We start from the raw sequence: 25,075 nt of genomic DNA, 5'->3' as shown, positions 1-25,075 counted from the left end.
ATTATGTGCAGGGATTTCTCCTACAAGAATCTGCTACAAAACCTATCTGCCACATTTTTCTCTTTTGTTAACAAGTGAAGAGGACCTGAAGTACTTGCTGCAAAAGGTCAAGGACTGCAGTCTTCAGTATGGATTGAAGCTCAATATCGAGAAAACAAAGATTCTCACCACTGGGCCAATTGGCAGTATCAATATGCATAGTGAAGAGATTGAGATAGTTAACAGTTTTAGTTTGCTTGGCTCCACAGTCAACACTCTTGGTAACAGCAGCCAGGAAATCAGGAAAGTCAGCTTTGGAAAAGTCAGCATTGGGAAAGTCAACTGTGAGGGACCTCTCAAGAGTACTGAAGTACAATGACGTCAGGCTGGAGACTAAGGTGCACCTGATCCAGGCTATAGTCTTTGCAATTACGTGCTATGCATCAGAGAGTTGGACAGTGAATAGGGATGATAGAAAGAGTATTGATGCCTTTGAGTTGTGGTGCTGCAGAAGAGTGTTAAATATACCATGGACTGCTAGGAAAACAAACAGGTTTGTCCTGGAGATGGTGAAGCCAGAATGTGCCCTGGAGTCAAGGATTCTGAAGCTTTATCTGACATACTTTGGGCAAGTTGCTAGGAGGGACTGGTCCTTGGAGAGGGACATCATGTTTGGGAGAGTGGAGGGACGGCGCAGGATGAGATGGATTGATTCTGTGAGTGCAGTGGTGGGAATGAATGTGGTTGAGACAGAGAGGTTGGCACAGGATAGAACAGCCATTAGGGCTCTTGTACATAGGGTCGCTATGAGTAGCAAACGACTCGATGGAACATAACAACAACAACAACAACAACAACAACAATCTTTATTGTTATTTTGTACCTCAGTTGGAGAAAGGAGAATGTGTTTAGTTTGAGCCCATCTCTGCATTGCTGCAACAACCCCATATCCACTCATTTCAACGCCCTAGTGGGCCACAACAAGGGAGTGCACCAACATAAATGAACCTGCTGGTTCCAGTCACCCTCTGGGCAGGGGATTCTTTTGATGAGTGTTCAACTCTAATGTGTCCTCTACATTCCCAGCATTCTTTCTATAGGTACATGCCCCACACTGGTGTCCCATTAATAGTCCGGTTTTCCATGACCTGTTTGTCTGACAGTATGAGCTCCTGCTCATTAAGCAGTAAAATTCCAAGCATATAAATCCTACCACTGCTCCAGTTCCTCAGTCATTTCTAGAAAGACAGACTACATGCAGTTCAGTCATTGTCCTGATTTGTTCTTGCCTTCCAGAATCAAAGTCTTGCTGTCTGTGACTTTTAATGTGGTGGCTTTGCACTTCAGTTACTGTTCATGTGCCCTAGAACTGCCATCTGTGAACCAGCCTTTTACTGATCAGCAGGAAGTTGTTTGGGGCACTGTCCATGTGGCAGTGGGTTCTGACAGCCTCTTAGGTGATTCCAGGGTGGGAATAATGTGAAAAGAGACTACTTGCTTATGGACATAGTGGGTGCCTCCCAGCGTTCCCCCAGTAGCTTATTCCTGCATGAAACATTTCCATTTTATCACAGAACTTTTAATACCACTTACTTTATTAGTGACATCTCTCACATCACCTATAACATGATGGGTATTTTAGGTTTCACAATAATCTTATATTCCTCTGTCATTGAAGCAATCTCAACCAAGCCTGATAGCCGGCAAGTAATGCTATGTATCATGCAGCAACATCAGGAAATTTTCTTTCCCAGAATCTACAAGGCTGCCTTTTTTAGGTGTTTCCAGTAAACTTCAATCTGTATAAGCACAGGGTGCAGATACCTTGAGAATCATGTCTGAATATGGATCATAAGGGGAAGGAGATTGGAACTGTTTTCTGTATTTCAGCCGTAGTCTGCTGTTGCTCAGGCCTCCACTCAAACACAGTTTTCTTTCTAGTTAACTATGTGAATAACTATTGCAAGTTATGGGATCTGAGTTTTCCAAAATCCAAAAAGACCAGTCACAAGTTGGGCCTCCTGTTGAGTCTTGCAAGCAGGTAGACTCAGCAGCTCTTTCTCAGTTGACTGTGGAATGTCACAGGTGGTTCCTGCCCAGGTTATTCCAAAGAATATTACTGTTTTGGGCAGGGCCCTGGATTTTTATCAGATTTACCAAACAGCTTCTGTTGGTTGTGTGGTCAACCACTATTTTTAAATTGTCTCTACCCTCTCCTTCAGTGTTTGATATTAACGGTGTATCATCAAAGTAATACATAATTACACTGGATAGTTTAATTCGCTTCTAAGTTTAAGTCGCTTCTAAGCAGGCTATGGCAAATTTAAACGGCTCCATGGTAATACTGTCAAGTTAAGTTGAAATCCTTCCCATGTGAAAGCAAACTGTGGCTAGCTCTTTTTTGAGACAAGAACGGAGGAGATTTGTAAAGGAGCACCAGTCTCCTTTGGTTTGCTTTGTTTTCTGCACCACTGATATTATGTCTGCTGATGCCATAGCACCACTACCTTATTTAGGCCTCAGAAGTCTATTATTAACTTTCACTAGCTGGGCTGCCTTTTTTACAGCCCATAAGGGACATAACAAGGCACCAATACCCAGGCTTTTATCATATACTTAATCAAGGCAGTTAATTATTTTTATCCACTAGTTATCCTATATTGCTTCAAATTAACAACCTGACTGGGTCAGGAAATTCTTATGGTTCCCATGTAGCATGTCCAATCAGTATTGATCTTAGGGCAGACTTTTATACCCTCATTTTTTTTTAAAAAAAGGAAATATCTGATAAAGGGAATGGTCTCCAATTAGACATAGTATGTTGTTGTTGTTGATTGCTGTTGAGTGGAGCACAACTCATAGCGACCCTATGAATGAAAGACTTAATATACATGCCAATAATATATTAAGATAAAGTATATGTAACCACATCATAAACTCAATACCTGTTGATATTTTTCAATTCTCCAGACTTTCAGTTTAGTTCCATTAATTACTGCATTCTCATATCCTCCTAACACAACTTTGAGTCCTTTTAAGATTTTATCTATGAGTTTGGGATTAGAGTACACTGGCCTCCTGCGTCTAGAAGCCTCAAGTTTTTTTTTCTCTCTACTTCCAGGCCATTTTACCCACACACGCACATATATCTGCAGGTCCCCTGCTGAGGGATGTACAAGAAGTTCTGAGCCTTCCTGGCAACCCACGTTTTGTTCAACTAGCTTAGCTTACTGCATAGTTCAAAATTGGGAAGGGTGTGTACCAGGGGTGTGTCCTATCTCCTTAACTTTTCAATCTATATGCAGAAGAAACTATCTGGAAGGCTGGGCTCTATTGAAGAAGCGTAGCATTAAGATCGGAGAAAGACTTTTCAACAACTGCATTATGCAGAGATTCTGAAGTGCTTATTGCAGAAGATCAAGGACTGCAGCTTTCAATATGGATTGAAGCTCAACATCAAGAAAACGAAGATTCTCACCACTAGGCCAGTTGGCAACATCATAATAGATGGTGAAGAGATTGAGATTGTTAACAGCTTTAGTTTGCCTCGCTCCATAGTCAGCAGTCTTGGTACAGCACCTGGGAGATTAAAAGATAAATTGCATTGGGAAAGTCTGCTGTCAGAGACCTCTCCAAGGTACTGAAGAACAAGGATATCAGTTTGGAGACTAAGGTGTGCCTGATCCAGGCCATAGTCTTTGCAATTACTTGCTATGCATCAGAAAGCTGGACATTGACTAGGAATGATAGAAGGAAAAGCCTTTGAGATAAAAGCCTTTGAGCTGTGATGCTGGAGAAGAGTGTTGAATATCCCATGGACTGCTGGAGAACAAACAGGTTCATCCTAGAGAGGGCGAGACCAAGCTACTTCTTGGAAGCAAGGATTCTGAAGCCTCTTCTGACATACTTTGGGCATGATGCAAGGAGGGACCAGTCATTAGAGAAGTATATCATGCTTAGAAGGGTGGAGGGTGTTAGAGAAATATGTCATGCTTGGGAGGGTGGAGGGACAGCGCAGGAGAGGAAGACTTTCGTGTGTGTGTGTGTGTGTGTGTGTTCCAGGATTGTTTTTTCTTTTTTATTTTATTATTATTATTTTTTTTTAGAGGAAGACTTTTTATGAGGTTGATTGATTCAGTAACTGGAGTTAGTGTGTCAGAGACAGATTGGCACAGAATAGAGCAGGGTTTAGGGCTGTTGTACATAGGGTCACTATGAGTCACAGGCACATAACCACAACAAGATTAGCTTCTGCTTCAAAGGAATTCATGCACCCCCACCCCCCAGTTAATTACCTCATGATCAGGATGAATACAATGCACTGTTTAAGCCTTCTCAATGGTGAAGAGATGGTGAAAAGTCAAAGAGAGTCTTCATTGGTTCACCCAAATTTTTGTAGTGCTGCCTTACAAACTTTTGTCTCAACTCTATCAGTGTCTGCTATATTAATTCCAATCCCGAATAACCATCTTAAAATCTCCACACTATTAGGGTAAATCTTCTTCTCCCCATAGTCTCCTCATATGTGCCTATCAATCACCCTGACATGTCTTATATTCCTAAAGCCCATAATGAGAAGTCATTTCAACAGAGCTAACATAGCTTCTTCGATTGTTTCCTTGTTCCCCATTAGCAAAGCTATATGAGGTGCCCATGAACTGGAGGAACTCCTGTGACTACCATTCCTGTAATAGCCTCTAAAGGGCATACTCTTTGGATGAATGTCCTCAGTAACAGAAAGGTATTCTAACATGACTTGCTTATGCATAATATTAACGTCTTCCTCTGTTGTATTCCATTTGTTGCTCAGAGAAGAGGGACAGTTTCCCTTCAAAGAATAAACAAACCTAATTACATATCTCATCCATTCTATCAAGGTAATGTTCCTCTCTGGGTTAATCTGTTATGTAACTCTATCTTGCAGTGTTGTTCATGATTGTTTTATAGGTAGTTGTGGGTCTTGCATTAACACACACATCCATTTTGCAGCATTCAGAATCACGGATGCTGCTCCTAAATTTGTCACTCTTGCAGTCCATCTTAATAATGGTTCTTCAGGAAGCTGCCAATAATGATCTACATAGACATTCCTCTATGCCATAGCCCCTGGTTACAATTGTTTTTTATTCCTCTAGGACTATAGTTTTGGTGATCACAGATCAGAGAGATCTTTCTGGTTGCATGTACATGTTGTTTATTTCCCCTTTCCATGTAGGCCCTGAGATTAAGTGATACAACAATTGGTAAGACTTTGTTTAGTTCTGATATCATTTGTCTTATTTCCTACATTCTTTCTCTTCCCATTTGCCACTGCTACCGATAGCACAAACAAAGGAATTATAAGTTTTCATCTTTCCTTACCACTCTGCATTTCTGTAAGCATCAAGGTAACAAGCTTCTCAGGTGGTAGACCCACTAATTTCATATTCTGTAACTTTTGCCTTTGGTCAGTGACTGCATGTATTAGTCTATGGTCATTTCATATCTCATCCAGAGACTAAAGATTTCTCATCCTTTTGTTTATCCCCTTTTCTTTCCTCCAAAGACATAAGTCACAGAGACCTGTACCTTTGTGGCAAACCATGCTTCTCTGACACCAATTATATCAATAATTTGTTCAATTTAGAATAGTAGCAGACTAGTTATATGAAGTGCAAAGTCCACATTGTTGCAGATATTTGATGTGTATGTTATTGTGTTGTTAAGTACCATTGAGTCACAGGCGACCCTATGAAGGAGAGTCCTTGAAGCTTGGGTGCCTTTCATCCTCTCTCCAGGTTCATAGGGTTTCCAGAAACAAGCTATTATGGAAGTGGATGCCACTCCTCCTTCCAACTGAGATGTATAAAGTCATGATTAACAATCTCAGTAGTCCATGGTTTGTTCAGTTCCCTCATTCCTCCACGTTCTTTGTGTTTATTGGTTCACTTGAAGGTCTCCCAGAGACTTAGACCCATCAGGGAAATGACTTGTGAGACTGTAGATATGTAGGCTGGTTTTTCAGAGATTGGTGAGCATTCTGGACTGTCAGTGGCAGTGTAGCTGGAGAGAAGGCTTCCAAAAAAAATAGAGCTAGCACTGAGGTCCCAGGAACTTACTTCAGCTTCTAGTAGAGTAGAGCTTGTCTCTCACCCTAATCCTCTCTCCTTAATACAATAAATACTTTAGCAAAAAGTAGACAGTAATTGGCTAGTACAGACATTTTGAATGATAAAACTTTGACATCAGAGAGGAGAATAGAGAATCTACAAGAGAACCACTCATATGCTATTTCTTTTTTTTTCTTTTTTTATTATTGGGAAAAACATATTGGGGGTACAAGGAGGTGAGGGTTGGGGGCAGAGCGGTGAGGATGGGCCAGGATGCAGTTGCAGAGCTGCACAGTTTGGTTGGTGGCGGGAGCAGGTGAAGGAAATGATAAGGGTCCAGAGGGGACCAGATACTACAGAGGAATGACAAGCATTTTCCAATGGTAATTAAACCAACTGTCTTATTGATTTGGGAGTTGGATGCTGACTCTCTGGCTTCTTCATGCTGAACAGGGGCGTAGATGTAAAGGGGGGAAGGGAGGACGTTTTATCACTTTACTGTTGGTCTTGGGTTAAAGCTGCTTGCCTTCTTGCTCTGTTGGAAGATATTTTCCTGTCATTTGCTCCCCTCTGGACTGCAAAGTGTTTTCCCAGGTGGGTCCAGTAGGGATGGCTGGTTGAACCCAGAGGCTCCATCCTCCTTTGCTTCCTTAGCTGTCAGTTACATTTCCTTTTTGTCACTGGCACTGGGTTCAGGGTCAATTCTGGAGTAAAACTCAGAGTAAAGGTTACCTATAGGAAAGGGAGCAAACCTAGAGAGAACAAACTTGTGAGTTACAAATAGAAGGGCTTTGAGGGTGTTGCTTTCAGGTTTACTGGGGCGGGGGGAGAGTGGTAGAAGGTGGCCTAGGTAACATTGGATACACTAGGCATTCTTTTTTTTTCCTTTATTTATTTTTTTTTCTCCTTCCCCACCCAGGGGTCAATCTGGGGACAATGGCACAATCTGGGGACTGAGGAGCTCACCTTGAGGGCTGCGATGGCTCAACCTGAGCCGAGGGCCGAGGGCAGCCCGCCCCGGGCAGAGGGCCGTGACGGCTCGCCCCGAGCTGGGGGCCGAGGGCAGCCTATCCCAAGCAGGGCAACACCCCCCAGAGCTGGATGGTATACTCCCCCTCCAACTGCCCCTACTCCAGTCTGGTCCCCTCGCCTGACTGAGGACTCTGTGGTCAGAGATAGTGTTTCCAATTCCAGCACTGCCACTTTTACCTCCCCATAAGTGGTCATACTATATTTTGAAGTAGGTTTCACTGCCCTCCCCCTTTATATATGATAAAGGGAACCTGAGAATTGTGAACAGACACCCCCCAGGTCTAACCATCTTTTGGCAGAAGCATTCAACAGAACAAAATATGTGGTGCATTTAGGATGTTGGTCCTCTTGTGCATGCTGCCACTGTTAAGGTCATCAGACTCACAGTGACTTTCAGCAATCCATTACATAGGTAATCATCTTCTTTGGCCTGTCCAATGCATAGGTAATCTTCTTCTTTGGCCTGTCCAATGCATAGGTAATCGTCTTCTTTGGTCTATCCAAGGAGACCCAGACCTGCAGATGGTGGTCAAACATCCCATCCCCCACCTCCTACTCAGGCAGACAGTGTGGCGCCCCCCCCCCCAGCGCAGGAGGCCTGTGGGAGGCGCACGCCCCCCCAGCGCGGATGGCCGTTGGGGTGCGCCCCCCCCACTGCGCCGCACAGGAGCTCGGCTGCTGCGCAGCCTCTCTTGTGTAAGTGGCCGGCGGGCGCCCGCTTCCCCCACAGCTGCCATCCTGGCTCCAAGAATTCTCTCCAGATCAAGTCCACCTTGCAGCAGTGTGGTGGCTTCATTGTACCAGTTTTGAGGAGGGCCCGTGGCCAGCATCCATCCTGGGTGAGGGAATCCATTCGTTCCGGCTGTGGAAGCCTCATGGACTGCAGTGGCAAGGGATCTTCGGGAGTGGGGGGTGTTGGGAGCCACAAGACTCACCCATTTCTCCTTGAGAATCCTTGAATTCCTGTTGTTGAGCCTCATTCTTCACTGAGGGCCAGTCATCAACTGTTTAAATGTTCAATTATCAATAAGCCGAAGTCTGTGGAAGGCCATAATGGCCCTGCTTTAAGTGGTTTGCTGCTCCCGCAGCTCACCACGCTGTCTCTCCCTCCGCTGCCATCTTGGATCCTCATATGCTATTTCTAATTCACTGTACCAGGCTTCACTATAATGCATTTAGAAAGAATGAGTTAAAAAGAATAGTAAAACACTTCCATAATATACTGTAAAGTTGAATCCATTTAAATGAAATAATTGGCATCAAATTATTAAATGAGAATAATAACACTTCTACAAAACATAGAATATATTATTATGACATGTAGTTGTTGTTGTATGTGTCGAGTTGCCTGTGACTCATAGTGACTCATAGTGACCCTGTGTACAACAGCTTTAAACCCTGCTCTATCCTGTGTTAATCTCACACCTACCCAAGTTACCCCAGTCACTGAATCAATCAACCTCTTAGTGGGTCTTCCTCTCCTATGCTGTCCCTCCACCCTCCCAAGCATGATGTCCTTCTCCAAGGATTAGTCCGAATCCTTGCCTCCAAGGAGCAGCTTGGTCTCTCCCTCTCCAGGGTGAACCTGTTTACTCTCCTAGAAGTCCATGGTATGTATATTCAATACTCTTCTCCAACACTACAGCTCAAAGGCATCAGTTATCTTTCTATCCTCTCTAATCATTGTCCAGCTCTGTGGCATATGGCAAGTAATTGGAAAGACCATGGCCTGTATCAGGCACACCTTAGTCTCCAGAGTGACACCATTGCTCTTCAGTACTTTGGACAGGTCCCTAACAGCAGACTTTCCAATCACAATATGTCTTTTAATTTCCTGGCTGCTGGTGCCAAAAGTGTTGACTGTGGAGATAAGCAAACTAAAGCTGTTAACAATCTCAATCTCTTTACCATCCATCATAATGCTGCCAACTGGCCCAGTGGTGAGAATTTTTATTTTCTTGATATTGAGCCATACTATATATTGAAGGCTGCAATCCTTGACCTTCTGCAGTAAGTGCTTCACGTCCTCCTCAGTTTGAGCAAGCAGGGTTGTGTCATCTCCATAATGCCGATTGTTGATAAATCTTCCTCTAATCCTGATGCCACACTTCTCCTCATACAGCCCAGCCTCCCAAATAATCTGTTATGCATATAGATTGAAAAGTTTTGGAGATAGGACACATCCCTGGTATACACCTTTCCCAATCTTGGACCATGCAGTATTTCCTTGCTCTGTTCTAACGACTGCCTCCTGGTAAAAGTATTTTGCATTAACATGATCAAGTGTTCTGAGATTGTCATTCTTCTCAGAGTCAGCCACAATTTGTTGTGATCCACACAGTCAAATGCCTTTGTATAATCAATGAAACACAGATAGACATTTCTCTGGTACTCCCTGCTTTCAGCCCAGATCCATCTAACATTAGCTACACTATCCCTAGTACCATGACCTCTTCTACACCCAGCCTGCATTTCTGACAGTTCTCTGTTGATGTGCTATTCCAGTCGTTTTTGGATAATTTTAAGCAGAGCCTTGCTTGCATGTGATATCAATGATATTGGTAACAGAGAAGTAAGATTAGTAGTTGGAAAACAGACTCGGTGACAGAAATGAAGCTGGAGATAGGATGGTGGAATTTTGCATAACCAACAACTTATTCATTGCAAATATGTTTTATAAGAAACATAAATGCAGGTTATACACATGGATTTCACCTGATGGTATGGATAGCAATCAGATTGATTACATCTGTGGAAAGAACTGCTGGAGAAGCTCAATATCAGCTGTAAAAACGAGGTCAGGTGCTGACTCTTATGAAAGTTCAAGCTGAAGCTAAGGAAATTGAAATCAAATCCAAAATGTGAACCAAAATATGGCCTTGAGTCTATCCCATCTGAATTTCAGAACCACCTCAGAAACAAGTTTGAGGCCTTGAACACCAGTGAGCGAAGACCAGATGAGCTGTAGGTGAATATCCAGGGTATCATTCAGGAAGATTGCAAAAGGTCATTACAAAAACAGAGAAGGAAGAAAAGACCAAAATGGAAGTCAGAAGAGACTCTGAATATTGGAGTAGTGCACTGGGAAGCCAAAACGTAGGGAAGAATTCAAGATATTAAAGAACTGAACAGAAGATTTCAAAAGGCAACGCAGGAAGACAAAGTAAAATAGTACAATGAAATGTTCATGGAGCTGGAGTCAGAAAATCAATAGGGCCAAATTCACTCAGTATTTCTTAAGCTCAAGGAACTGAAAAATAAATTTAAACCTTTAGTTGCTATACTTCAGGATGCTTTGGGCAGAATAGTAAATGATCCAGAAAGTATTAAAAGAACATACAGAGTCATTGTACTGAAAGAATTGTCAGACAAAGAAGAATTTCATGAAACAACATATGAGCCAAGAGCCTCTGGTGATGAAGGAAGAAGCTCAAGCTGCTTTGAAGGAATTGGCAAAAAATAAGGCCTCAGGAATTGATGGTATGCCAATTGATGTGTTTCAACTAACAGATTCTTACCTATATGTGCTCACAAAGTTGTGTCAAGAAATCTGGAGGAAAACCACTTGGCCAGCTGACAGGAAAAGGTCTATATTTGTTTCCATTCCAAAGATAATGTGATCCAACAGAGTGTGGAAATTATTGAACAATATCATTGATACCACATGACTTTTAATAGACTTTAAAAAAAATAAGTTAGGGACACAGAATTGAAATAAAAAATAAAAATTAACTTATTTTACTTGTTAAATTTTACAGTTTTTATTCATTCAGAGACATCATTAGTTATTGCTGGATAAAGCACAGTATAGAAAAGGTATTTTGGTTTCAGAAACCTTGAAAATTGGCTTTTCTATCAAATTTTTTTATCTGTCGTTGGGGGCATTGTCTCCAGGTACCTTAACCACTTATACACTGTTTTACAAAACTTCAACAACTGTGGGAGCAATGCAAAGCACTTTTCACACTGTGGAGAAAAGTGGTGGAAAGAGGAGGAAGAGACTGTGGCACACTGTGAAGAGACTGTGGCAAGATGTAACCAGTGGAACCCTGAAAATGGAGCCACAGTAAAAAGTTTTACTTGCTAGATAACTGAAGAAAAAGCTGACTTATAACTGCTGTGAGGTAATAGTGTGCTCAATGATTGAGGAAACTAAAGTTGCATTCGTGCTGCTGAACTGAACCTGGGCTTTCTCTAATTGAAGAATTGTGCCTTGTTATTCTAGTTTGGGACTACTGGACTAAAACATTTGTGTGATACTCTCCCCAACCTAGTTTTGTAATAAATCTCATGTTTTTGTTGTTGTGTACCGTTGAGTCAGAACTGACTCTTAGCTGACACTCCAGCAGGTTTTCAGATTCAGTGAATTTCATGGGAGGAGATTGCACATCCTTCTCCTGTGGCATAAACTCCATAACTGTGAACAATCTGTGAACAAACTGTGAGGTAACTTACAATCAATGCTGGATCCAGTGTTTCATAGAAATAGGTGCAGAAACAAGTGGGCTGAAATATCTAACCATCTAGTTATTTGTTTGTTACTAAGTGTGTTAATCCCTTATGAATTAGGTAGAAGTCAGATTTGGCCACCTCCATGTTGCATCTGCTCCTATGTAAAGGCCTACTTAAAAGTATTTTTTAAAAAAGAATTAATTAGAAGAATAGAGAAGTTAATTTTTTTTAAAAAGCCAAACAATTCTTGAATGTTTCAAAATATCTTCATAGAAGCAAGCAAATAGAAATTTTATGGGTATATCATTTATAGACACAGAAAGAATGTAGTTATCATTGTGGAGGTTACAGTTGCTTTGTTAGCTTTCATTGAACCATAAATTTAAAAATAGAACAAAATCAGAACATTTTTCATGAGACTGGCTAAAAGTAGAAGATCTGGTAACTGAAGTAACCACAGAATAATTAGAAAGACCCTAAGAATGTTTGTATACTGCAATACCTGGGAATGACTAAAACTCGAATCAACAATAGAAGAGTTTTATCAGTTCTTGTATAACCATTTTATTGCTTACTCTACAGAAATAAAAAAAATATAATTGAAAGACTCTTAAAAATATTTTTGTTTTCCCTTGCTACTAAAAGCTTATTTTTTCTTCAGTTGGTAAATTTAAAGACTTAAATTCGACAGTTGATTTGTTATTGTTATGCAAAACACTAAGTGAATTTATTCTACTTACTATAATAGCTCTTGGTTATAGTTAGTTAAAATGTCATGTTATATTATGTTGCAACTAACCTTATGACAACTGTAATTTCAAAGATGTCATTTAATTCTGTGACCTGCTTTAAAATGTCAAAGCAACAATTAAACTATCATCTTATGCTTTTATGAGGTGGAAATAATATTTTACAGGTTTTGAGATTTGCATTACTTATAAACATCAAACACAAGATGAAAATTGTTTAATTTTTATATAAAATTTCATTTTAATTGTGATTTTAATGAGTATTTATAGACAAGTTAGATTTTCATTCATTCATTGTTGCACAGTTTATCCCCTTGCCCTCATTTCCTCTTCCCCCTGTTCACTTTTTTAAAAATTTTCCCAGTTCACTTTTTAAAAAATATTCATTTATTGTTGCACAATTACCTACCTCTGCCCAGTCCTCTTTACAGTGATATAGCTCTATATTCTGGACTGTTATCATATGTATAATGCCTAATCATATATTCATTTTAAACAGTTCTTTCTTTTTTAATCTGTTCCTATGCAATCGTCTTTATCTATTCACTCTTATCCTGTTCTACCCCCAACTCCCCAAATCAGACCTGCTATATAAGAGTTGTGCTGTGCAGTATTTATCTTTTTGTGATTGAGATATTTCACTCAGCATGATGTGCTCCAGGGTCCGCCATGTTGTGAAATATTTTACAAATTTATTGTTTTTCAGTGCTGCATAGTATTCCTTTGTATCAGTATGCTGTTTTTGTTATGTGCAGTTGACACATACTGACCCTAAGTACAACAGCCCTAAACCCTGCTCTATCCCTTGCCAATCTTATTGTCTCTAACACGCCTATCCCCATTATCCCAGTGAATGAATTAATTCATTTCATCGAGAGTCTTACTCTCCCGAGCTGTCTCTCCACCCTCCCAAGCATGACGTCCCTCTCCAAGGACTGATCCCGACTTGCAGCATGTCTAAAATACGTCAGATGAAGCTTCAAAATCCTTGTCTCCATGGAGCAGCCTGGCTTCACCCTCTACATGATGAACTTGCTTGTTCTACTAGCAGTCTACGGTATATTCAATACTCCTTCAGTACCACAGCTCAAAGGCATCAACTCTCCATCTATCATCCCTAGTCATTGTCCAGCTCTCTGATGCATAGCTAGTAATTGCAAAGACCATGGTCTGCATCAGTATTTTGGAGAGGTCTCTGACAGCTGATTTTCCCAATGCACTTTGTCTTTGTGCTTATAAGAAACCTGTATTTGGGCCAATAAGCAGTCCTGAGAACAGAGCAGGGAAACACTGCATGGTTCAAAATCAGGAAAGGAGTATATCAGGAATACATCCTGTCCTCATACCTCCTCAATCTGTATGCAAAACAGATCATTCGGGAAGCAGGGCTTTATGAGGAGGAGTGAAGTATCAAGACTGGAGGAAGACTCACCAACAACCTGTGATATACAGATGACACACCTTGCTTTCTGAAACCAAAGTGAATCTGAAGTGCTTGCTGCAGAAGGTCAAGAACCATAGTCCTCAATATGGATTGATGTTCAACATCAAGAAGACACAGATTCTCACCACCAGCCCAATTGGCACCACCATGATAGATGGAGAAGAGACTGAGGCTTTTAACAATGATAGCTTGCTTGGCTCCGCAATCAACAATCTTCACTCTTAACACCAGTAGTCAGGAAATCAAAAGACAAATTGCACTGGGAAAATCTGCTGTCATGGACCTCTTCAGAGTGTTGAAAAGCAATGATATCAGTCTTGAGACAAATGTGTGCCTAATCCAAGCCATAGTCTTCTCAATCACTTGTTATGCTTCAGAGAGCTGGACAATGACTAGAGATGACAGAAGAAGAATAGATGTTTTCGAGTTGTGGTTCTGGAGAAGAGTCTTGAACATACCATGGATTGCCAAGAAAACAAATCAGGCTATCTTGGAGAAGCTGAAACAAAGTCTCTTCTTGAAGGCTAGGATTTTGAAGTTCTGTCTCAAATACTATGGGCACGTGGTCAGGAGAGGCCAGTCCTTGGAGAAAGACTGTCTGTCACCCATGGAGTAGCTAGTGAATTCACCTGTGTTTGGGTCCCAGTAGTAATTGCTGTTTTGCCTTTTCTGTTATATTTCTATTTAAAGGCAAATTAAATTCCATTATTTACTATCTTTCTCTGTTGTCCAATTATGCATTTTGTTACTTGATAATTTGTAAGTTCTGGAAGATTTAGAAGAGAATTTGTTCTAATAGGTAAGATTCACTTTTCTAATAAATTTTTATTTTATACTGCTTTGCTTACCAAGTTCATATACATTGTTTTCACACTATCTTTATTCATATTGTTTTTCATACAATCACTCCCATTCATCATATTTTGTAAAGTTGATCAAAACCAAAATATGTTCACTATTGTCCTGTTTATCCAGATCCCTGCCGAATCTTTTTAACAATTCTTTATGTGTCAGATATTATTTAAATATTTAAATGCACTGATTTATTTAATATTCATACTAATCCTATGAAATGCAAAAAGAAAGCATTATGCTAAGTGAGCTAGCTCAGTCTTATAAGCACAAATACTGTATAAGACCATTATAGTAGAAATGGAAGGGTAACTAGTAAAACGTGTATATGAGAATCCAAGTGTGGGAAAGGGTAGGAGCAGAGGGGTGTGGATGGGCAGGGGAGAGGGTTGCACAGTTTCATGGGTAGAGGGAGGAATGGGTAAAGTAAATGGGAAGGATCCTGTGTGAAAAACAATACATATGTATGAACTTTGTAAGTAAATCAACAAAAATTAAAAATTTTATTAAAAAAAAGAGAAACAAAGAAATGGCAAACTCATTGGCATCTCATCAGTTCACAGCAAACTAAGAGCACAAACTCTGAACTACCACATACAACTTCCAAGGAAGTAATGTTAACACAGAAGCAAATTGCCCTTTTTCCCCACCCAGTGTTGTTTTAATTGTTTAACTCTTAGGTACTTCACTGTTGTGCCATTAGGGCTCCTTTACCTGTTAAATAGCAGTCAGTTAAGCATTGAAAATTTGAGGGAATTTCCTAATATCTCAAAACTGGAAAGTGAAAGAACTGGGCCACTGATGCAGACATTTTGGCTTCTCTACATGTCTTAACCTTTGTGGTATAGATTACCATGTATTTTGAACCTTTGAAAGTTGTAAACAAGAGAGAGAGAAAGAGAGTGAGTTAGTTTTTATTGCATGGATTCAGTGGCTGATTTTTTAAAAATGAGATTATTATCATTCCTTACTTCCTGTGCCTTTGGGTAAATGAGAACAATCAGTCTTTCATTCAGCAGCCAAATGCATTACATGTTTGCACCACTAACTTACTGGTATGTGTACTGGCCTGTGTCGTTTGCCATTACTCTTGGGTTTCTTGTTTTATTTTATTTCAAGTCATTAGATAGGCAAAGGTTTCCATCTGCATTGTGTCTTAAGTTTTTTGTATCATGTTTGTAGTATGAATTAAATTGAATTTTCAGTGAATGTTGAGCAGTGATATATATTCTCACTTTTCACTCTTGCATCAAATATTTAAGATTATTGGAAAAGTTTAGTGAAAGTTCTTAATCATTAACATCATCATTGTATTGTACTGTATTGTAAAAATACAATAATAATACTACATTTAAGAAGTTAATCTATAATTATTTTAACTGTCCAATTTAAGAAGGTAAATGAAGATAAACTAAAAAGTAAAGATTAATGAAGGATCTTTTGAAAGATAATTGAAAATCCCAAAGAGCTTTTGAACATATACATAGAATTATTGCATTAAAATTATTTCAAATATTTAAAAATATTAATACTATATTAAAAAGAATAAAATTATCATCAGTGAATTTAAATAGGATTTCATTAAAACTAATAATATAAAATAAAAATCCATGAAGAGAATATTGTAGCTCTTAATTTCTACAAATCTATGTAATGTCTGGTTTAATAGAAGGTTGGATTTTTATATCTCCTCCTGTATTAATTTTTTTTCCAATAGATTGTTTTGGATGAAGTATGTAAGGTAATTATGATCTCATTGAAATATGTAGTTAGAAGTATAAGGAACATTTTTAAAATGATTTTTTTCAGAAAATTTTACATGTTCTTTGTTATTGAAAATTTGCCAAGTAGTTTTTTATAAGTTAATTGTGAAGTGGAATTTAAAAGTATAGCAATGAACTTTCTATACTTTCTGTTTAAAATCATGCTCCACTGTGCTCATTTGTTTTTATATGTAAATTTGAAAACATTGTGAACTTTCATTTTATGCTATTTTTATTGTATATGTGTGTTTTGCCATTCTTTTAAATGAATTAATAATAAGTCATTATAATTCACCGCATCAATAAATCAAAGCATGAAGACCACATGATCATCTCAGTGCAGAGGAGGCTTTTGACAAAATCTGACAAAATTTTCTGATTAAAACAAATCAAACAATTAGATATCATCCCACCCCAGGAACAACAGTAAAGTTCACTAGGACAGCAAACAACAAATGTTTCTGATGACATGGAGTGATTGGAATTCCACGCATAGATTATGGTAATGTAAAATGGTACATGAAAGGAAATCTGGCATTTCCACAAGTTGGAATTAGAGATCCCATTGATATTTTTATTCCTCTATTGGAAATATACCCTAAAGAAATCTGAGTTGAGACACAAACAGGTATATGAATACTCATATTTTTTGTAGATAGAAGCATCTCTCAAGTGCCCATCAACAATGAATGGATAGAGAAACTATGGTATACAATGGAGTATTATGCAACATTGAAAAATTATGAAGAAGTCCTGAAACACTACAGAATATGGATGAGTCTAGAGGACATTATGCTAAAGTAAAGAACTCACAAAAAAGGGAAAGTATTGTAGATCACCATTGTTTTAAAAATAGGGTAGTTGAAGGGTGAGAAATGATGAGAAGAGCTGGAAACAAATGGCCATATAATAAACCCTGTATTGGAATAGGTGCAGGGAAAATCAATCTGAAATGAATGGATGTTCAGACATTACATGTATTGCAAATAACAATCTGGAAAGAACAAGCATTCTTGATTTAATTGGGGTGTGGAGAGAAGAATAAGGAAAGGTTTACACACAGTAAAACAGTAGCTGAGGGTTGACTTTAGGTGGGGAGGGAGAGGGAGCCTATTGCAAATGGATGGCTAGGGTGAAGGAAGAGGAAGGACATAGCAAAGTTTTGATGCTGTTGTTTTGGTGGGTTTTCAGAGACATTTAATTGCAAAGAAGGAGATTTCTCATCCTTCTCTCCCGCTGAGTAGCTGGTGGATTCAAATTGATTGCAGTGCAGCTTCTTGTCACGAGTCCACAAAAGCTCCCTCCAAAAATTTTCTTTTATATGTATCTTGGCAGAAAACAGAGAGTACCAGAGGAATGTCTATCTGTATTTCATTGACTATGCAAAGGCATTTGACTAAGTAGATCACAACAAATTGTGACTGATTCTGAGAAGAATGGGAATCCCAGAACATTTGTGCTTATGTGAAACCTGTACTTAGACAAGGAGGCAGTCATCAGAACAGAGCAAGGAAACACTGCGTGGTTCAAAATCAGGAAGGCTGTATGCCAGGGATGTATCCGAACTCTGTACCTTTTCAAAATTTATGCAGAACAGATCATCCACGAGGCTGGGCTTTATGAGGAGAAATGTGGGATCAGGATTGGAGGAAGACTCATTAACAACCTATGTTATGCAGATAACACAACCCTGCTTGCTGGAACTGAGGAGGACCTGAAGCACTTGCTGCAGAAGGTCGACTGCAGCCTTCAATATGGATTGAAGCTCAACATTAGGAAAGCAAAGATTCTCACTGCTGGGCTGATTGGCAGCATTATGATAGATTATGAAGAGATTGAGATTGTTAATAACTAATTTACTTGGCTCCACAGTCAACACTGTTGGTATCAGCAGCCAGGAAACCAAAAGATGAATTGCACTGGGAAAGTGTGCTGTCAGGGATCTCTCCAAAGTACTGAAGAGCAATGATATCAGGCTGGAGACTAAGGTCTCTGTAAACTTTCTTTAAAATTAATAATAATAGTAATAATAATAAAGATAAATAATGACATGTATAATTGTATTTGATGTTATAAGACAGAGTGTATATGAGTGATGGAATGAAAATCAATAGTATAAATATTTATGTTGTTACATGTTGTCAAATCAGCCAAGACTCATAGTTACCTATGCACAGTAACTCTGAACCCTGCTCCAACTTGAGACAATCTCACTGTCTCTAACACAGCCATATTTATTACCCTCATTATTGCACCTGTCCATCCCATTCAGAGTTGTCTTCTCTTCTGCTGTCCCTTGATGTTCCAAGCATAATAGCTTTCTCCAAAGACTGGTCAAAGTATATGAGGTGATGCAAGTAATTGCAAAGATCATGGCCTGGATCAAGCACTGCTTAGTCTCTAAACTGAAATTCTTGTTCTTCAGTACACTTAATTTGTCCCTGACAACAAATTTTCCTTATGCAATTCATCTTTAGATTTTCTCACTGCAGGTGCCAAGATTATTGATTGTATAACTGTGTAATCTGTAATTGTTAAGAGCCTCAATCTCTTCCCCATTTATGATGCTTCTGGCAATTGGTCCAATGGTGATAATCTTTTTTTTTTTTACATTGAGCTTCAATTCATATTGCAAACTACAGTCCTTGAGCCCCTGCAGCAAATGCTTCATGTCTTCCTTAGTTTCAGCAAGTAAGGTTATGTTGTCTGCATAGTGCAGGTTATTGATGAGTCTTCCTCCAATCCTGAGGCCACATTCCTCCTCATAAAATCCAGCCACTCAAATGATCTGTTTTGCATACAGATTGAAAAGGTATAGAGGCAGGACACACCCTGACACACACCTTTTCTGATTTTGAAGATGTAGTTTCCTTGCTCTGTTCTGAGAATTGCATCCTGGTTTATGAAATTAACCTAATTTTGAATACAGTAGCTATTGATAACTTCTGTGCCCTATATTTAATTTATTTTTACTTATCTTGTTTCATCTTTAGTTTGAATGGATATTTTTCTGAATGATTCGATAGCATCATGTGATGGTAATTCAGAAAATAATGATTCACTGAATCATGTAAATTACTTCAACATGTTAATGAAATGTAAACATAATATTAAAAACTCACACATAGCAAACATTTTATTTAATATAAGTTATTTTAAGCTTTAGAGAAGTTTTTACATATTCATAAGTAGCAAAGTCAAGATGTAAAACACAAGTTTTCTAAAATCCACTACTTTGCTTTAAAGATCAGATTGTGTGATTTGCAACAAATACATGTTTTACTTTTTATTTTAAAGTGAAAGGCTAATTTTACTTTTTTTATTTCTCAGTTCATTTATTTTTATGATAAATGTGTCTCAAACACTTACGTCTGAGTCACAATTTTCTGTTCCTTAATTTCTTTAAGTAAAGGCACTGTCCTCTCAAAAAGCAGTTAGTCCTCACAAGTCACACAGCTTCCTAAAAGCTTCTCCCTCAGACAAGAACCATATTTAAGAAGCAGAGATGCAGATCTTGTCTGATTCTCATTTTATCATATAAAGAAAAACATCTGTTAAGAATATATATAATTATAACTAGGAAATTATATAGTTCACTGTCAAGGTAAGTTGTGAGGTTGTAACTCTTTAAAAAAACAACAGCAACAACAAAAAACCTCTTACGGGTATGTGGAGATTTTTTCAATTGTTGTTTTTGAAGCAGAAGGGAAAAATTTCAACCCAGGATAAAGATCATATTATTATGAAAATAGCTTGGATGCCTAGACCCACTCCTACAGGAGTTCACAAATCACACTGTGTGATCAACTCATTAGAGAAATGGAAGAATGGATTTCAATTTGCTCCTGGAAATCTGATAATATGATGAAGTAAAAAGGGCACTTGATGGGGGAAATCAAACATGACCAAATATAGCGGAGCTTCCAAGGGATGTGTGTACATCTCTCTGTCTCTAAAGTCCAGATTGCAATTATCTTTTTCTTCTCAAATTTTGAAAGAGCTCCGTATGTGTACAAGTTTCACTATTCAATTTTCCCCAAAATTCAAATGTTAATGTAAACATTTCTAAAAAAGAGGTATGGAAATTATTTGCATTTTGAATAATTCCCTGATTTCTATAATTAGACTAGAGTAAATGATTATTCCAGAAATGACAAATTTGAGGTAGATTTTAATTAACAGTCCTTGAACACCTGAAAGTATATTGCTTAGTTGATGATTACTTACAATCTCTGCCAAAACTAAGGAGAGATCAAGTTCAAAACGTAAAGAAACTTAAAGGATCTAGAGCCATCAACTCTCTCACATGTAATGTGCACCTAAGTTAAGCCACAGTCTTCTCAATTACTTCTTATACATCTGAAAGTAGTGACTAAAGAAGCAGAAGAATTAATGTCTTTGAGTATTGGTATTGGAGAAGAGTTCTGAATATCCCATGGACAAAGAACAAATATGTCTTGGAGAAAGTGCAACATGGGTGTTCTTTGGAGGCAAAGATGGTGAAGCTTTATCCCACATATTTTTATACATGTTGTAAGGAGGATCCTTGAAAAAAAGATTTCATGCTTGGAAGGGAGGAGCTTCATTGAAGGAGAGGAAGACCCTCAATGAGATAGATTGACAGTGACAGTAATAATGGGCTCAAGTATGTCAGATAATGGGGAAGGTTCAGGATAGGACAAGGCACAGATCTGTTCATAAGGTCTCTGTGAGTTGTAATCAACTCAATGGCACCCAACAGCAGAGCTTGAAACAGGACCTGCAACCATGTGCTAAGTAGAATGAGTTAGGAGGGTGATGTAAGACTGGGATTTTCTTCTACTATGTATTAATATTGCCAGGAGTCCAAACATCTCAAAGACACCTAGCCATCACAGAAATAAAGTTGAATGCTATTATATGGGACTCACTGTCTGTCTGTCTCTCTCTCTGTCTGTGTATCTCTCCCTCTCTTTCTGTGTGTGTGTATGTATGTATGTATGTATGTATGTATGTATGTATGTATGTATGTGCTGTTCCTTTAGTAGCCGTCTACATCTAAAATGAGTTTCTTGCTAAAGAGCTCTAATTATATAGCCCCTTTCTCTCTCTTGGTGATGAGAGGTCTCCTTAAATTTCTTAGAACATAGATGATTATGATGTAATATTTAGTCCATCCCTTGAGTTTAAAAGTGAAGAAACTGGTAACTATATAGGTCAAGTGACTTAATGAAGGGTGTACATGCTAGTTAAAGTTGGAACCTTGACTACAGCCTTATCTCTTAGCTCTGATCATCATTATTTCAGCATTCTTTCACCTCTGCGAACCAAAAGTGAATATTCATAATATTGTGGTGTTGTTGTGTGCTGTTGAGTCACTTGTGACCCACAGTGACACTGTCCATAACAGCTCTGAACCCTGCTCTATCCTCAGCCATCCTTATCATCTCTGATACACCAACCCCCCCCCCATCATCCCAGTCACTGAATCAATTCATCTCATCGGCTGTCTTCCTCTCATTCTCTGTCTCTCCACCCTCCCAAGCATGATGTCCCTCTCCAAGGACTGGTCCCTCCTTGCAACATGCCCAAAGTATGTCAGGTGGAGCTTCAGAATCTTTGCCTCTAAAGAGCAACCTAGTTTCATGTTTCCAGGATGAACCTGTTTGTTTTACTGGTCCATGGTATATTCAGTACTCTTCTCCAGCACCAAAGCTCAAAGGCATCAATTTTCTTTCTATCATCCCTAGTCATTGTCCAGCTCTCTGGTGCATAGCAAGTAATTGTAAAGACCATGTCCTAAATCATGTGCAACTTAGTCTCCAGAATGACATTGTTGATCTTCAGTACCTTGGAGAGGTCTCTGACAGCAAGCTTCCCAGTGCAATTTGTCTTTTAATTTCCTGGCTGCTTGTGCCAAGAGTGTTGATTGTGGAGCCAAGCAAACCGAAGCTGTCAACAATCTCGATCTCTTCACCATCTATCATGATGCTGCCATTTGGCCCAGTGGTAACAATCTTTGTTTTCTTGATGTTGAGTTTCATAAATATGAGGCATTGTGGTGGAGTCCAGAGTGAGTTTCACTCTTAACTTGGACACCCTATCATTGGTTGGAGCCACAGGTGAATCAGAACAAAGGAGGAAGAGAGCAGTCTATTGTGATTGTAACCTCAGAAATCCAGCAGATGGTGGCTGTGGGTTGGAACTGACTCTCAGACAATGAGTTGAGTTTATTCTTCTTGCAACTCATATTTAGTTCCTAAATGTTTAATGGTACTTTGGAAAAAAAAAATAAAACCAACAATAAAAATCCCACAAAAAACTGAAATAAAGAAAAGGAAAGAGTAATGCCAGTTTTTGGGGTTTTTTTTGGGGGGGGCGTTTAAGGACCATGACATTTGGAAGAGGGAAAAAGAGCGTGAGAAACTGATAAATACCTTATTTTCCTATGACCAGGAGAGAATCAAATAGATGAATGGGACTTTCTTAGAATCAAATCCCTATGCACATCAAAAAACTTCTCCAGCAGGGTAAAAAAGGAAAGCCAAATAATGGGGAAAAAATATTTGGTAATGACATGTCTGATAAGGGACTTATATCTGGAATTTATAGAATTCTCTAGTACCTGAATCACAAAATTAGCACAGTATATGAACAGACACTTCACCAAAGAAGACATTCAGCTGGTAAACAAATGAAGAAATATTCAAGATCCCTAGCTCTGAGATGAAAATCAAAACAACATCCCAGTAACAATAGCAAAGATTAACACAGCAGCAAGCAACACATTCTGGCGAAGTTATGGAGAAATTGGAACCTATATTCACTGTTTGTGCAAGTGTAAAATGGTGCAACCACTCTGGAAGACAGCGTGGCACTTTCTCAAAAAGTTGGAAATAGAAATATTATTTGACCCAACAATTGCACTACTGGGAATATACCCTAAAGAAACCAGAACTGCTATCCAAACATAAGTATGCATACTCATATTCATTGCTGCATTTTTCAAAATAGCAAAGAGATAGAAGCAACCCTAGTGCCCATCAACAAATTAATGGACACAGAAGCTGTGGTTTATCCATAAAATGGAATATTGCACAGCACTGAAAACAAAGAACTCACAAAATATTATACAAAATGGTAACACTGGAGGACGTTATGCTGAGTGAAATATCTCAGTCACAAAAGGACAAATACTACATAATGCTACTGTTATAAAACCAAACTGACATGGAGGTTGAGGGGCAACTAAGGAAAGAAGGGATAAGTAATGAACACTGCATTGAAACAGATGGGGGAAAGAACTGTCTAAAAGAAATATATGCTTAGGTGCTATTTGCATAACAACAGTCCAGAATAAGAAGTGCATAGCAAAGTGGATTGGGAAGTGGAGAAGAGGGAGGAAATTGTGCAACAATGCTGTGGAAGACATTATGCTGAGTGAAATATCTCCTCACAAAAGGACAAATACTGCATAGTGCCACTGTTGTAGAATGGGACTGAAATCAGGATTGGGGTGAAACTGAAAAAGACTGGATAATTTATGTATACTGCACTGAAACAGATGGGAGAGAAAACTGTTTCAAAGCTATGTTTGGGTATTAGGGTCATGACAAGAGCCCAGAATGAAGGTTGCATAGTGGAGCGTACTTGGGCAGGGGTGGGGTGAGGTGGTGGGGAGTTGTATACCAATGAAATAATTTTTCTTTTACTTTTCAAAGACGAGCGAACTCGGGGAATTGGGTGGGGTGGGCAGGGAGAAAAATGCAACTATGAATAAATCGAAATCCAAAGTCTCTGTAAATGTTCATTAAAATGAATTAAAAAAATAATTTTTAAAAAGTTGGGTTTTTTTGTTTGTTTGTTTTTGTTTTTTTTTTTTTAACAGCCAATGTGATTTTACTAACAGAGCAGGATCTGGGGTTAGTTCTTGTAGCGGCGCCTGGCTCTTCGGCATCGGGCACGCTCGAACTTCTGGCCCTTGGAGCGGACGTAGGGTTTGGTGTGGCTGTGTTGGGTGCCCAGTGCCTTGCCGAAGTGCCTGTTCACCTCTGGGCCCTTGCGCGGCCCCAATAGCAGCAGCACAGTGCCACAGCCCTTGGGCGAGTCCAGGGCCAGATTGGCGAAGGTGAGGATCTTGCCTCCAGCCTTGAGAATGTGGCCCAACTGCTCACGCGCAGAGCACACACCTTCAGGTTGGGCACCTTGTAAACACGCACGTCACCTGTTATGGTCCCAGCCACCACAGCTGTATTGTTTTCTCGGCCAGGAAGCTTCCTCTTTCCCATCATCCATGAAAGAGACAGCGGCGGCCGGTGGGTGAAGCTTATAAACATTCTCTTCAGCACTGATTGAAGGTGTAGTTGGTTCTTCTGGCCAGGAACATGTAGAGCTTGACCAACAACCGGAGGTAGATGTCCTGGACCTTGGGCTCCTTGCTCTGAACCTTTCTGTCCTTGCTGTGGCGGATGTCACCTCCCATGATGGCGCCTTCTGCTCAACCAAGTCCAGACAAAAAAGAATCTTTTTACAGAGCAAAGCAAACTTGGGGGGTGGGTAGGGAGGAAAACATGCAACAATGAGTGAATGGAAATACACGTTTTCTGTGAATTTTATCAAATATCAATAAAAACACCTAATGAGCGCAGACCAGATGAGTTGTGGGAGGATGTCAAAGGTATCATCCAGGAAGAGTGCAAACGGTCATTACAAAGACAGAAGAGGAAGAAAAGACCA

General features: G+C 39.3%; 1 protein-coding gene and 1 pseudogene across 1 annotated transcript in view; one reads left to right on the top strand and one right to left on the bottom strand.

The window, feature by feature from the left end:
- The window catches only part of DPP10 (dipeptidyl-peptidase 10 (non-functional)), a 1,145,057-nt gene that overhangs the window by 242,905 nt on the left and 877,077 nt on the right, over positions 1 to 25,075 (top strand). The window lies entirely within an intron of this gene.
- On the bottom strand, positions 24,263 to 24,821 carry LOC102869500 (annotated as a pseudogene).

Source organism: Elephantulus edwardii, unplaced genomic scaffold (genome assembly GCF_000299155.1).
Source record: "Elephantulus edwardii isolate Elephantulus edwardi_28Jun2011 unplaced genomic scaffold, EleEdw1.0 scaffold00160, whole genome shotgun sequence".
Classification (NCBI taxonomy): Eukaryota; Metazoa; Chordata; class Mammalia; order Macroscelidea; family Macroscelididae; genus Elephantulus; species Elephantulus edwardii.
This window is presented reverse-complemented; position numbering and strand designations above follow the sequence as displayed.